This window comes from Cyrtonyx montezumae, unplaced genomic scaffold (assembly GCF_038088225.1).
Source record: "Cyrtonyx montezumae isolate F1298 unplaced genomic scaffold, pur_monq_1.0 scaffold_8, whole genome shotgun sequence".
Classification (NCBI taxonomy): Eukaryota; Metazoa; Chordata; class Aves; order Galliformes; family Odontophoridae; genus Cyrtonyx; species Cyrtonyx montezumae.
The window spans coordinates 108,617,745-108,629,950 of NW_027072089.1; the positions used below are offsets into that span (position 1 = coordinate 108,617,745).

General features: G+C 32.0%; 1 protein-coding gene across 1 annotated transcript in view; it reads right to left on the reverse strand.

Moving 5' to 3' along the window:
* The window catches only part of KCNH8 (potassium voltage-gated channel subfamily H member 8), a 157,532-nt gene that overhangs the window by 64,404 nt on the left and 80,922 nt on the right, over window positions 1-12,206 (reverse strand). The window lies entirely within an intron of this gene.

Sequence of the window (12,206 nt, forward strand, 5' to 3'; positions counted from 1 at the left end):
ACAAATATTGGTAAAATATTAAAAACAATTCAATTTTATCATCTCTTAATTGCCTTAAGATAGCTATTTTTTCATTCATATTATGTTAGATAATACTATGAATCACAAAAGTATCTGAAGAAATTTATAGCTGCTATAAAATAGTCGTGTTTAATTATGCAAACAATTTTTTTCCTCTTAATTGAAAAAAAACCTCAAAATTTAAAAATGAATACAAAAATGTCAAGTTTTGTAATTCCATCCCTCTACAGTTTTTCTTTTACGTTTTTTGTACTAGAATTTGAGAAGCACTTCTGTGGTAAGTTAGTTGCTTTTCCAACATGTAGAAAGAGAAATGCACATTTAACCAGTTTCATTGCCATATACATATTCTTCAAATACTCGTTTCTCATCCTTAAAGAAAGGATGTTTCTGACATATATTTTGCAGTTTTGTAAACAACAAAAAAATGTTAGCAGTTCTAAAATAATTTGGTATTTTCTGTATTATTTTTATGCTTTTCAGTGTGGATAGCAGAAGTTATTTTTCAGCTATATTTCATCCTGTCTTCCACATTCATGTGGTTTTTTGTTTGTACTTTGGTAAAAAATATACATATACAAACAACATAGATATATTTGGTTTTAGACAATTTTGTCTACAAAAAGAGAGGCAATTTCTGAAAAATAAAATCTACTCTTATTGTGTAGGATCAAAAATTCAGCATCACAGGTGCCATTAATTTTATATATATAGTGACTTTTTTGCATGCCTACTAATAAAAAGTTATCTTAGTTTTAGAAACAAAACAATAAAGCCTGCACAAAGCTGTAAGAAACAAAATAATTTAGCAAATGTGAACTACATGTAGAAAAGTTCAGTGACTATAAAAATTACAAGTCTGAAATTGAATTTCCAGTACTATCTTCTGCTACAACATCACAAAATTTGAGAAATGTCAACCATATAGAAATTTTCCAGGATAATTTTAATAATCCAAAGGGATACAGAAAAATAAAAATAAAAATGAACCCTACAAGTAATACTCTAGAGATCATAAGACTTCTTAACCATAGGTGAAGTGGTAGAACAGATTATTATGGCATATATTTTAAAAGTAATAACAGTACATGTTAAACTGATGTTGTGATGTGAAAATGTGAATGATGTGAAATAAAAATTCTGTCTTTTACTATGAAAATTATGTCTGCATGATATACCTATCAAACTAATTGATTTCTACAGAATGCAGGTTCTCAATGTTTTGTTACTTCATTGGACATCTACATTTTTCAAGGTGCAGTGGAGAATCTTAACATGAAGTGACTTAGACATGTATATGAGACGATTTGGTTCCACAGATTGAGTTCTATTGGATTATACTTTAAGATAAATTCTTAAAGGTAGAAAAATATTTTGAAACTATCTGTTATTAGAATGTGAAATTTACATGATTTCATGCGGTTTGAAATGAGGTATCCATTCAGCTCCACATGAACACAGTATAGTCAACTGCCTACTATTCACACTTACATATCAGTACCAACCGTGTGTATAACTACTTCATGTAGACCTAGTAGACATAGGTAAGAAAGAAATTTAAGGATACTTTTTCACAAGTTACTCAGTAGATCTAGTTAAAGAGCTTTGAAAAATAAAACATACAGAAATGTTACACTTTCTCCAAGTGATGTCATGAACTCTACAAAAAATGGTGAAACTTCTCATTCTCATTACTCAGAAACATCAATTTTGTAGTTACTAAGGTTATAAAAAAGGATTTGTTTAGTATATTAGTATTTTTGAGAAAACTAAAGCTTCAACAGAAAAGAAAAATACTTGCTTTAGATTCCCCTAAGCCATCTACTATACCAAAGGCTTATCAATGTACATATGCAATTCACTCTTCAAGACTGAGTAGATAAGAGGGTTTTTTTTTTCTGTACAGCATTTCTACCTTCTTCTCAATTTTGGAAAACAGTCCCACATAACATTTACAGATACATAAAATCAAATAGAAAATGGCAAGTGCTTCTTTTGGCATACAACTCATTAAATAAAAGTCCAGAGTGAAGTAGGTGAGTACAATCTGTCTATTTCTCAACAGTGTTCTAAGCTGTGCTTGGGTGGAAAGAATTTCTTTGGGAAACTGTATTGACAACATAACTGCTGTGTGAAAGGACTTAATGAGGAAGCTGAAGGGGGGAGGAAATGGAAGAATTCTTAGGCCAAAATACTTCTAAAAGCACAACAAAATCTTTAGTAGAAACTTAGAAACGAAGATTTTCATTTTAGGAATGATATGTTGCTCAGTCTTTTGGGAACAGTTTTTTGCTTTTTAAAATGTGGAGCATTAACACTTTTTACTTCTTTAAATTATTGTTTTTTCATGATTGAAACTTTGAGCAGCAAGGATAGTGACCAAATTGAATCAATAAGGATTAAACATCAGCAAACTGAACAATAGCCTACTCTGAAAATACTATTTAATATTTAACAATATATATAACATTTATATAACAATTTCATTATATTGATATAACATGAATATCATATTTATATTTAATGTTATAACTTGATTGCAATGCTTACTGTATACTAGCTTCCATCTACAGATGACATTAATCTATCAAAGCACAGTTTGAAATTCAACACAAGTATCAATAATATAAAACCTTAGAGATTCCAGACAACTACACAGCATCTAAACTATCAGTTTTCCTTAGTAATGCAAGTGCTGAAGTTTTGTTATGTATGCCCTGAGATGAGGTGAGCATAAATGAAGTGACTGTAATATCTTTGCAGACTAACTAGCTGAAAAATTTTCTGTGTGTTAAATATATTATCTATATGTCTGCTGTAACAATCAATATCATCCTGTGCAAGCTTCATACTTAAAGCTTTATTTGTTGTGTTTGTTTCAGACTGGTATAAAAACTACAGTCTCCTTTCTTGGAGCTAAAAGAGTAATGAACAAACCATATATTAGTAAGCATTATTACAGTATAAAAATATTTCTGAAGCAAAGTCATATCACTGAATTTTTTAATTTAAGTTGGAAAAACAACATTTTAAATTATCTTGCAAAATATATGTCACATGCTCAGAAAAGCAGAACAAGGGACATAAGTAATGTCTCTGATATGAGCAATACCATTAAAAAGTTGCCTAAAACTAAAGCAAAGGGAACATCTAAAAATAGCATAATTGGTTGACTCACTGGGTTACAACTTTTAAAATATTACCTTTACATTAAAATATTTGATTTAAGGAAGAAGAGAAGGACAAAGCCTCTCTATTCTTCATAAAGGCAAAAGCCAGGTTCCTATTTTAAGTTACATGATTTAAAATTAATTACAGTTACAAAGAAAAAAATAGACCACACAAATTAAAAATCAAGATATTGTCTAAGTTATACTATTGACTATAAGAGTGGCCTTTAATTCATACATAAAACAAGATGTCTTTTTTTCCACTAACTTTTGTCTTGTTTTAGCATAGAAACACGCGATTTGTTAAACAAAACCCCACACTTTGGGCTAGTTCTGTCCTGTGTTGCAGTCTTTGGCTTCTGCCCCAATTTTTTCCTGTGTGGATGAGCTGATCAGTTCACAAAGCAGAAAGTCAATGTACAGAGATATTGTACAAAGGTGAACTTGACCTTGGCAGCAAATGTCAACAGATTTCAAACACATCACCCCAAATAGAAATTAGACAATTTTCAGCTATTTCAGCTCCTATTTCCATCATCATTTTGTGCAGAATCACTTCATATTAAGAAAACTATAATGACAAATCAGTGACCAATCACACAAATGAAAGCTGTTCTTGCTCAGGCTCCTTAGTCAGATATCTTGCCTCCCCATCTTCTCAGTTTCCTTATACATGCCTGTTGTTTTCCCCCTGTGACCTCCACTGCTGCTCAGCTATTCTGTCCAACAGAAGTTCTCCTCATACCCACTGACCACATATGCCACTAGATTCAGCTCCTTTCTTCTTTTCCAGTCTGCCTTCCTCTAGCCCACAGACTGACCAACCTCCTTGACAGCACCATTTAATGTAAGTCAGAAGACCTGTTGGGTACTAAGTCCATAAGATGCATACATAGAAGATAACCAGTGATTTTTAAATCTTACAAAACTTAGTTTTGGTATGATCAACTTCAAACTTAAACCTTGACCTTGATTTATCTTCTGACTGGACCTCGTAGTTAACTAGCCATGAGCCTACTGTTTCCACTACTGGCAAGATGTGGGCACATACACATATATATATGGAGTAAAATTCAGAAGGATGGAAAAGTATTATTCTACTGTCTTTCAAATATGCTGTCATCATGGCTACATGGTTTCATAATGTTTTCATTCAAAATTTCTGAAGTTAATATGATTTAACTAAAAAGACTCAATCCTGTCCTGATTTGAGAATTCTGATGACTTTACTCTCCTGTTTATAATCATATTCTTTTACACATAGAATTTCATTCTTTCATCATGAAAATCCATGCCATAGCACCCCAGCAGTGCTGACTTCACACAAAAAGACCGTGATCTTCATAGCTGGGTATAAATTTGCTGGGAACTTAGGGAAATCAGTAGGTCTACTGAACCATTTTATAACTCTTCTTGAATTAAAGTTCTGTAGGAAATCACAGCATTTGCCAAACCATCCTCTTATACATTTCTGCCATGATAACATTCACACACATGCCCACTTAGTCATTAGTATGAAAATATTAGTTTATACTTGTGCTCAATGAAGAGAAGAAAGACTGTGTGAAAAGCCAGAGCTTCTACTTAATTCATAATGCAGGTTGCAATCTTAGATGATATAAAAGGGTGAAAATTGTAGAATAATATTAAAATTATCCTAAAAGTCCTGAAGATGTTTTCCAATTTCAGAAGCAAAGTTCTAAAATGTGTTTAGTATAATCTCGATTTTTAACCCTTTATAATAAAAAATAAATTTTAAAAGAGATAATCCAAGGATAAGATGATATTTTCAAGGCAGCTGAACCTCTTGACTGATAAACAGGATTATATTACCTAAAGCAGTTGATTTTTATGTGCCAAGATTTTCTTCTCTTCAGGTTTGACTTTTTTAAAACAAAACCTGCTGGTATTAAACATATGATCAAGCTACAGCAGAGTAACAATTTAGGATTAGTCAGCTGATTCAATAGCTTCTCATGAACTCTTTCAGATTACAGAAAATGCAAGGTAACAATTATTTTAACCTCTCTTTTACTGTGATCTTGAAAAATTTTGCAGCTTAGGGCAAATAGAATACATATAAGCAGTAACCAAGGGACTTGGTGTTGCATGAATTCTTTCTAGACTATAGTAATTCAATCCTGTGCTTGATATCTAGGTAAACTAGGCATATTAAGATCACTGATTTTCACAGAAAGCAGTTTCCTACACCACCTCCCTCTCCTAGGTGTTATGGCCAGCTCTTCTTTTATTTATTTATTTTTATCATTTTTCTTTATGTGATTTTATATTGATTGCCTTTAGTTAGCTATACATTTCCCAAAACCAAAGCTCATTGATTTATCTTATTATTTATGACAGTGATACTTATTTACGGATGGATACTGGTATCAGAATCTGAACTGATTGCTTTTAGGAAAGGTTGCAGGAAATATTTGTGATATATTGCTTGAAGAACAATTTATCTGTTTCTGTATTAACTCTTACTTCTTTGTTTCCTATCTGTAAAACTAAATAGTCATAGTATATCTGCTAGAAAACTTTTTTTTTTCCCAACTCATCATGTCCTCTCAAACATTTATTACTACAATTAGTTTCACTGTGTTTTTTAGATGATGAGATGATAAGGAGAGGAAGATAACATTGGTTTTATGTAGGGAAGGAAAATAATGCTTATTTTACACCAACTGCTTAGAAATCTAGGCAAATATGAAGTCAAATAAAGCTTAGGAGAAAAAAAATGCAGGGATTAAATATTAAACAGATACACTTTCTAAAATAAAAAGTTTTAAAATAGCTCATTATAGATATTGAAAAAAATGCATTTTTTTCTATCAAGATGTAACATAGGGAACACACTAAGTAACAATCAGTATACTACAGAACATAACACGAAAATATAGATGATCTGGGGGAAAGATAAAGAAATTAGTGGTAGGTAGTATATAGCAAAAAATACAATTCTAGGTGTCTTAGTAAGAAACTCTAGAACTCCAGTTCCACTGTATTAGTGGCATTCTGTTAGGAAAGTGGCTGTTAATAATTTTGCTGAAAAGGTAGTTATATGCAGTAAATAATTCTTACATATTTTAGGTGTGAAGAAGCAAAAGCTGCTTGTATTATTTCAGACGCTAAATTACAATCCAATTTATTCTAAGAATCAGAAATACTTTAAACTAGTAATCCTAAAGATTTAACAAGATGTTAGTTCTGCAGGTTGATGATAAAAAAGCAAAAAGTAATAATAAAAGTAATTTATAAGCCATAAATGATGGTATTTGTGAATACTACTCAAATCCTAGTATCATAAAGCAGACCAAAAGTCCACAGGCTTAAAAAAATAAAGGAAGAGTTGTTATGCTCTTTAATCTGCTTCCTTGATTTTCATCCCTGTGATTTTTTCAGTATGGTCTCTTTACCCATGAGAATGTTCAACAGTGATTATCTAATATCCTGTAATCTCATTTCTACAATAGTTGATACTTCACTAAAGCATCACATATCATGACCTTTATAGTTATTTATTAAACCCTGGAGACCTGTTTTTTTTTTTTGTTTTTTTTTTTTTAACTATACTCTGCCTTTTAAAAACAAACTCAGTTTATGAACATATTGAGTAATTAAAATATGCTATATTGACTTTTTCAAAGGAAGTTATAGAATTTGGAGTCCTGAAATTTAAAAAAAAAAAGAACTTTAGAAAATATTTCTAAAATATGAGCTGTTAGTTCTTCTAAAAAACAAAATCAAAAACCAAAACCAAAACAAACAAAAAGAAACAAAAGCACCCACAACCAAACGAAACTTTTTTGTGACAGATGAAGTGAGAAAGTTTCTGCATGGGTAATTTTCTTAATAGAACTAGCAGAAATAGAAATCAATTTCATAGAGTGAATAAATATCAATTTTACAAGCAGAGTTGCTGTGCTTTAACCCTGGTAGACAGCATTGCACAACTACTTGCTCACCCTGCCTGGGACAAAGAAGAGTATCAAATAGACAAATGTTCAAAAAGCTGTGGGATAAGACAAAGACAGTTTAATAAGTAAAAAAAAAAAAAAAGGGGGGGGGGAATGGGGTGGGAAGGAAGGACAAAGAATAACAAAAACAAGGGAAAAAAATGATGCAAAACACAAATGCTGATCATCAATTGACTGATAACCAGCTAAACCTTAAGGTCAATTTGTGTCAGCTAGCTGTGCCCCCTCTCAGCTCCTTGTGCACCCCAAGCCTCACTGGCAGGAAAGTATGTAAAGCCCAAAAGTCTTCGACTTGGTGTAATTATTACTCATCCTTAAGTAAAATATCGATGTGTTATCTACTGTTTTCATCACAAATACAAAATGTAGAACAAAAGAAGCTACTATAAAGAAAATTAATAATTTTAAAAAATCAGTGGATAGCAATGAGAACATTCCTTAGCAAATGAGAGTCAGGGGAGACAATACAAGTCAAATTTGCAGGACAACTCCATTCTCATTTCATGTATATGCATCTACCTTGATATAAAGAAATGTTTCCAAGTTTAGATCACTTTTAAGTTATTGTAGCTTTTGTTTATCTGCTTTATGTACTGCTGGATGTATCTATGCACATAAATGATGTTTTGCATGCAGTAGAGTATCTCCTCACAAGGCCACCTACAAAAGGCAGTCAGAAAAAAAATCTAAGTCTTAAAAACTTCAATTGTTTTTTTGAGTGAGAATCTTTAAGAAATACATTACTGTCTTAAATATAAATATTACGTACTGTTCATTGACATTGCTAGCTGATCCACAGCCCATGATCTCATGATCCTTCCTCCCTAACATTGGGTGCATAAGTAAGTGCCATTCTATCCTGCTTCAAGTTTTGTCATTTTGTATTTACGGATGAGACCCTTTGATGTTCAGACATAAGTTTCCAGAAATAAATTCAAATCACTCTTTTAGTGTCTACATGGAGCTTTAACTGTTCTGAAGGTGAACTTTCTAAAATATTATTCAAAATACAACCATCTCATTTCAACATACACAAGACCTCTTGTTAGATGTCAAGTCTCCAGGTACAACATTATTTTTGCATGTTCTTTTCTTCACTTACCAAGATATGAAAAGATATTCATGATAATGAAAATGAACACGAAGAAAAAAATTCTAATTTAAAGAAACCTAACAAAATCTCTACCATTTGATATTACTTCATTTGATTCCAGGAAATTTTGCTTGATAAATATTATATTCAAAACAATATTATGCATATTTGAATGACTGTAATCACAAATAGTGATACAAATTTATACTGTTTTTGTATGATGTGCTCTTAGTTTCAGCTGGAATTCAATTGTTTTTTTCAGTGTTTATATGATCTGTGCTGGTTCTAGGAGAAAATCAATATTGATATCACACCAATGTTTGTAGTTGCTGAAGCAGTGTTGTACAGAGCCAAGGCCATTTACAGCAAAAGGCCCAGGGATCTAGGAGGGAACAGAATTAGGACAGCTGACTTAAACTGGCCAAATGGATATTCCATACTGTATGACATCATGTTTAGTCTGGAGAAGAGGAGGCTCAGAGGAGACCTTATTGCACTCTACCACTTCCTGAAGGGAGGCTGTGGTGAGAAGGGGGTGGGCCTCTTCTCCCTGATAAATAATGACAGGACGAGAGGGAATGGCCAGAAGTTGCGCCAGGGAAGATTTAGATTAGACCTGAGGAAACATTTTTTCTCTGAAAGAGTGGTCAGGCACTGGAATGGCCTGCCTAGGGAGGTGGTTGAAGCACCATCCCTAGCGCTGTTCAAGAAGCGTTTAGATGAGGTGCTAAGGGATTTGATTTAGTAGTTGGGTAGGGATAGTGATAGGAGGATGGTTGGACTAGATGATCTTGTAGGTCCTTTCCAACCTATGAACCTATCATGTGGAAGGAGTCACTTCCACACCCTGAGGGGCTAGCTGGGCATTGGTTGGGGGTGGTAAACTAGTAAATCACTTCTTTTATACATTTATATAAATATATAGTTGTAACTATTATCCTTTTCCTTTTCGCTATCTTAGTAAGTATTTTTATCTCAAGCCACAAGATTTACACTGTGGATTTTTTTTATCACTGGGAAGATGGGTAGCGTGTGAATGACTGTGGTGCTGAGCCACATCTCAGGTTAAAACAAAACAGATGTTTTTGAATACAAACACACAAAAGATCTGAGAAACAATGGCTTCGTATGATTTAAGACACTTTGGAGATTATTTGAGGTCCATTGCTTCTGAGCCATTTAGATTTGTAATAAAACAAATGTGCTATGGCTTCAAAATATGATACTATTAAAAGCTGAAAATTTAGAAAAAATACACTTAGTTGAATAGTTTTTTAAAAGAGGGAGAGTTACAAAGACAATCAGAGTAACTATGATTAATTTTCTCTTGAAATCAAAAGCCATAGATCAAGGTTTTAGACTAGTGTGTCTGCATGTATGTGGCGGGGAGGAGAGGTGGAAGAGGTGGTTAGGTTGTCTTATCTATTTTTTTCTATTCTGATTCTTAGAAAAATGGATAATTCTGTTGTTTAGGCCCTATACATAATTATCTGTAAATGAAGGGCCCACCTACCACCAATGTCAAGCGAGAGAAAGAAACATTAAATATTATAAAGCTGCTAATCTCACTCATCAAGTGAAATAGAAAGATAATTATTTTATGCATTTGCTTAAATATACTAATGTCAAAAAGTCTTTCTCTCCACCTTTTTATGATTTTGAAATGCATGAATTCATAAAAAAGTTTTAAAACTCATCACAGGATAGAAGGATCAAATTATAGATTTACAAGAGAATGTTAAAAAGTTTGAATATCTACCAAAGGGAAAGAAATCTAAATGTATTTTCACACAATCCAACCCACAATTTATCAAAACACTAGCATATATAGGAAATACCAAGTGAAAAATATTTTAAACTGCAATTCAACTTGATAATTTTAACTTCTTTTGAAAAGCTTTAATTACATTATATCTCCAATACCTTCCCCAAAGACATAATAAAATGAGTTTAAATTATTATCAATCTTCTGTTTATTCTGTAGAGGTCTTCAAGGCAGTCAAACCTATAGCTAGGCATATTCTTTTTTCATAAATAGTTTAATTCAGACCAATACTTCTACTAGTGTATACCCTAAGTCAGATGAACACTTACTTCCGTATGCATTTTTATCATGTTTCTGAATTGCAAATTGGATAAACCTAAAATATATATTTTAGCCATATATTTATTCAAATTCTTTTGCATAAAGGAAACCCTTACCCTCTATATTATTGCAACCCGTAAACTGATGTGCAGACAACATCTCTCCTTTCTACTGTCATGTCTGTTTCCTTTGATAACACAGGTAAAAAGTAGGACCTTGCAAATTCAAATAAAATTTTATGGAAGTTGTGTGCATAAAAAGAATGTTATTCCATGTTCTGAGAAATCTGAATGAAATCAGAGAATATAGACTCCTGTTGTTCAGTCTATAATTACAGAGCTGTAAAACAGCTGAAGACCCCACCTCAGGCATTTTCCCATTGAATGACTCAAATGGAAGTGTCATAATTTTGCTCAGTGCTTCTCATTAACTTTTCTCAGAGTGTACAGATCATTTATCAAAGACGTTCTTTAAAATGATGCATACTGACAATCTTACCTCTTTCAGAATGGTTACACTGGTTCTTAGATATTCATTCAACATTTTAATGAACAAGGGACCACTGAGACATGACTAAACGCTATGGATATATACTATTTTCTTTAAATCTAATGCAGAGATGTAAATGCAGTATGTTTTTTTACTGAATGCTCTATAATCATTTTCCACCATTAATTTGCAAAAAAATCAAGTCATTAATATAACCGGAGGACAAAAAGTACTATGTTATAGTGCAAGGCTAATGGTTACAAATAATATTAGGCATTCAAATAATATTTTCTCACATTTTAAACATTTTTTTAAACTAGCTATAAACACAGTTTGATCTCCTGGATGATTGAGCTAATAGTCTAAACAGAAAATACCAATATTGATAGAATAACTTTTATTTTTTCTATCCAACTATTCTATGAATCATAGACTAAAACTTTTACTTTTTTAATTTTTAATGTTTTTTAATTTTTAATTTGCTAAAATTCTGTTTACTGCAAAAGATATAACAAAAAAAATTTGGACTTAGCATTACACCATCTGTTTTGCTACAAAAAACTCTAAGTCAGTAAATTAGATAGACCTATATTATATTCTCATGTGCTCAGATCCTAACAGACACATTCATAACAAAGACTTGTCTCCACCTGTTTGAGGTTAAGAGTACAACCATTATCAAAATGTCTTAGCTTTTAGTCTACAGTTTTCACTATATAAAAAGACTCCCAGGTAGATCAAGTGAAATAATTTCATATTAAATTCCTTTATTTGGAACATGGAGTCGTTTATGACCCACTAGAGTCACAAATGTGGTCTTTTTGTGCAGCACAAAATCTGATCCTCCGTGATCTGAGTTACAGAACACATTTCTTACTTCAATACAGTTGTTTAATTCAATACTGATCACCTTCATTAAAATGGGAGTCAGACAAGATATAATAGTCAGCACAAAGAGGAAAACTGCACCATAAGCATAACAGCAAATCAATACAAAAAGGAGAAAATACAAATGTTTATCCATCCTGACATCTGACTGTTCCATCAGCAGTGTATCTGTGGATTTTACTGTCTACAATAAACAGAGAGATTGAATAAATTCTTCAAAATTTTTGTAAGAATATCTTCTGTTGAATGAAAGACTATTGGAGTTTGCTTAATATCTAAGTTTCAGTCTTCAGGTTTCTTAAGGAGGATCATAATATTGCTGTAACATTTTTTCAGGAAAAAAAATAGTAAAAAGTAAAATAGAAAAGAATGTTAAATATTATTATATTATTTTATTAATTCTCTTTGTCTATTAGAGTATTCCCTAATTCTTTTCACATTGAAAAAAGACGTTCAATTTCACTTCCTTTTTATTTAAA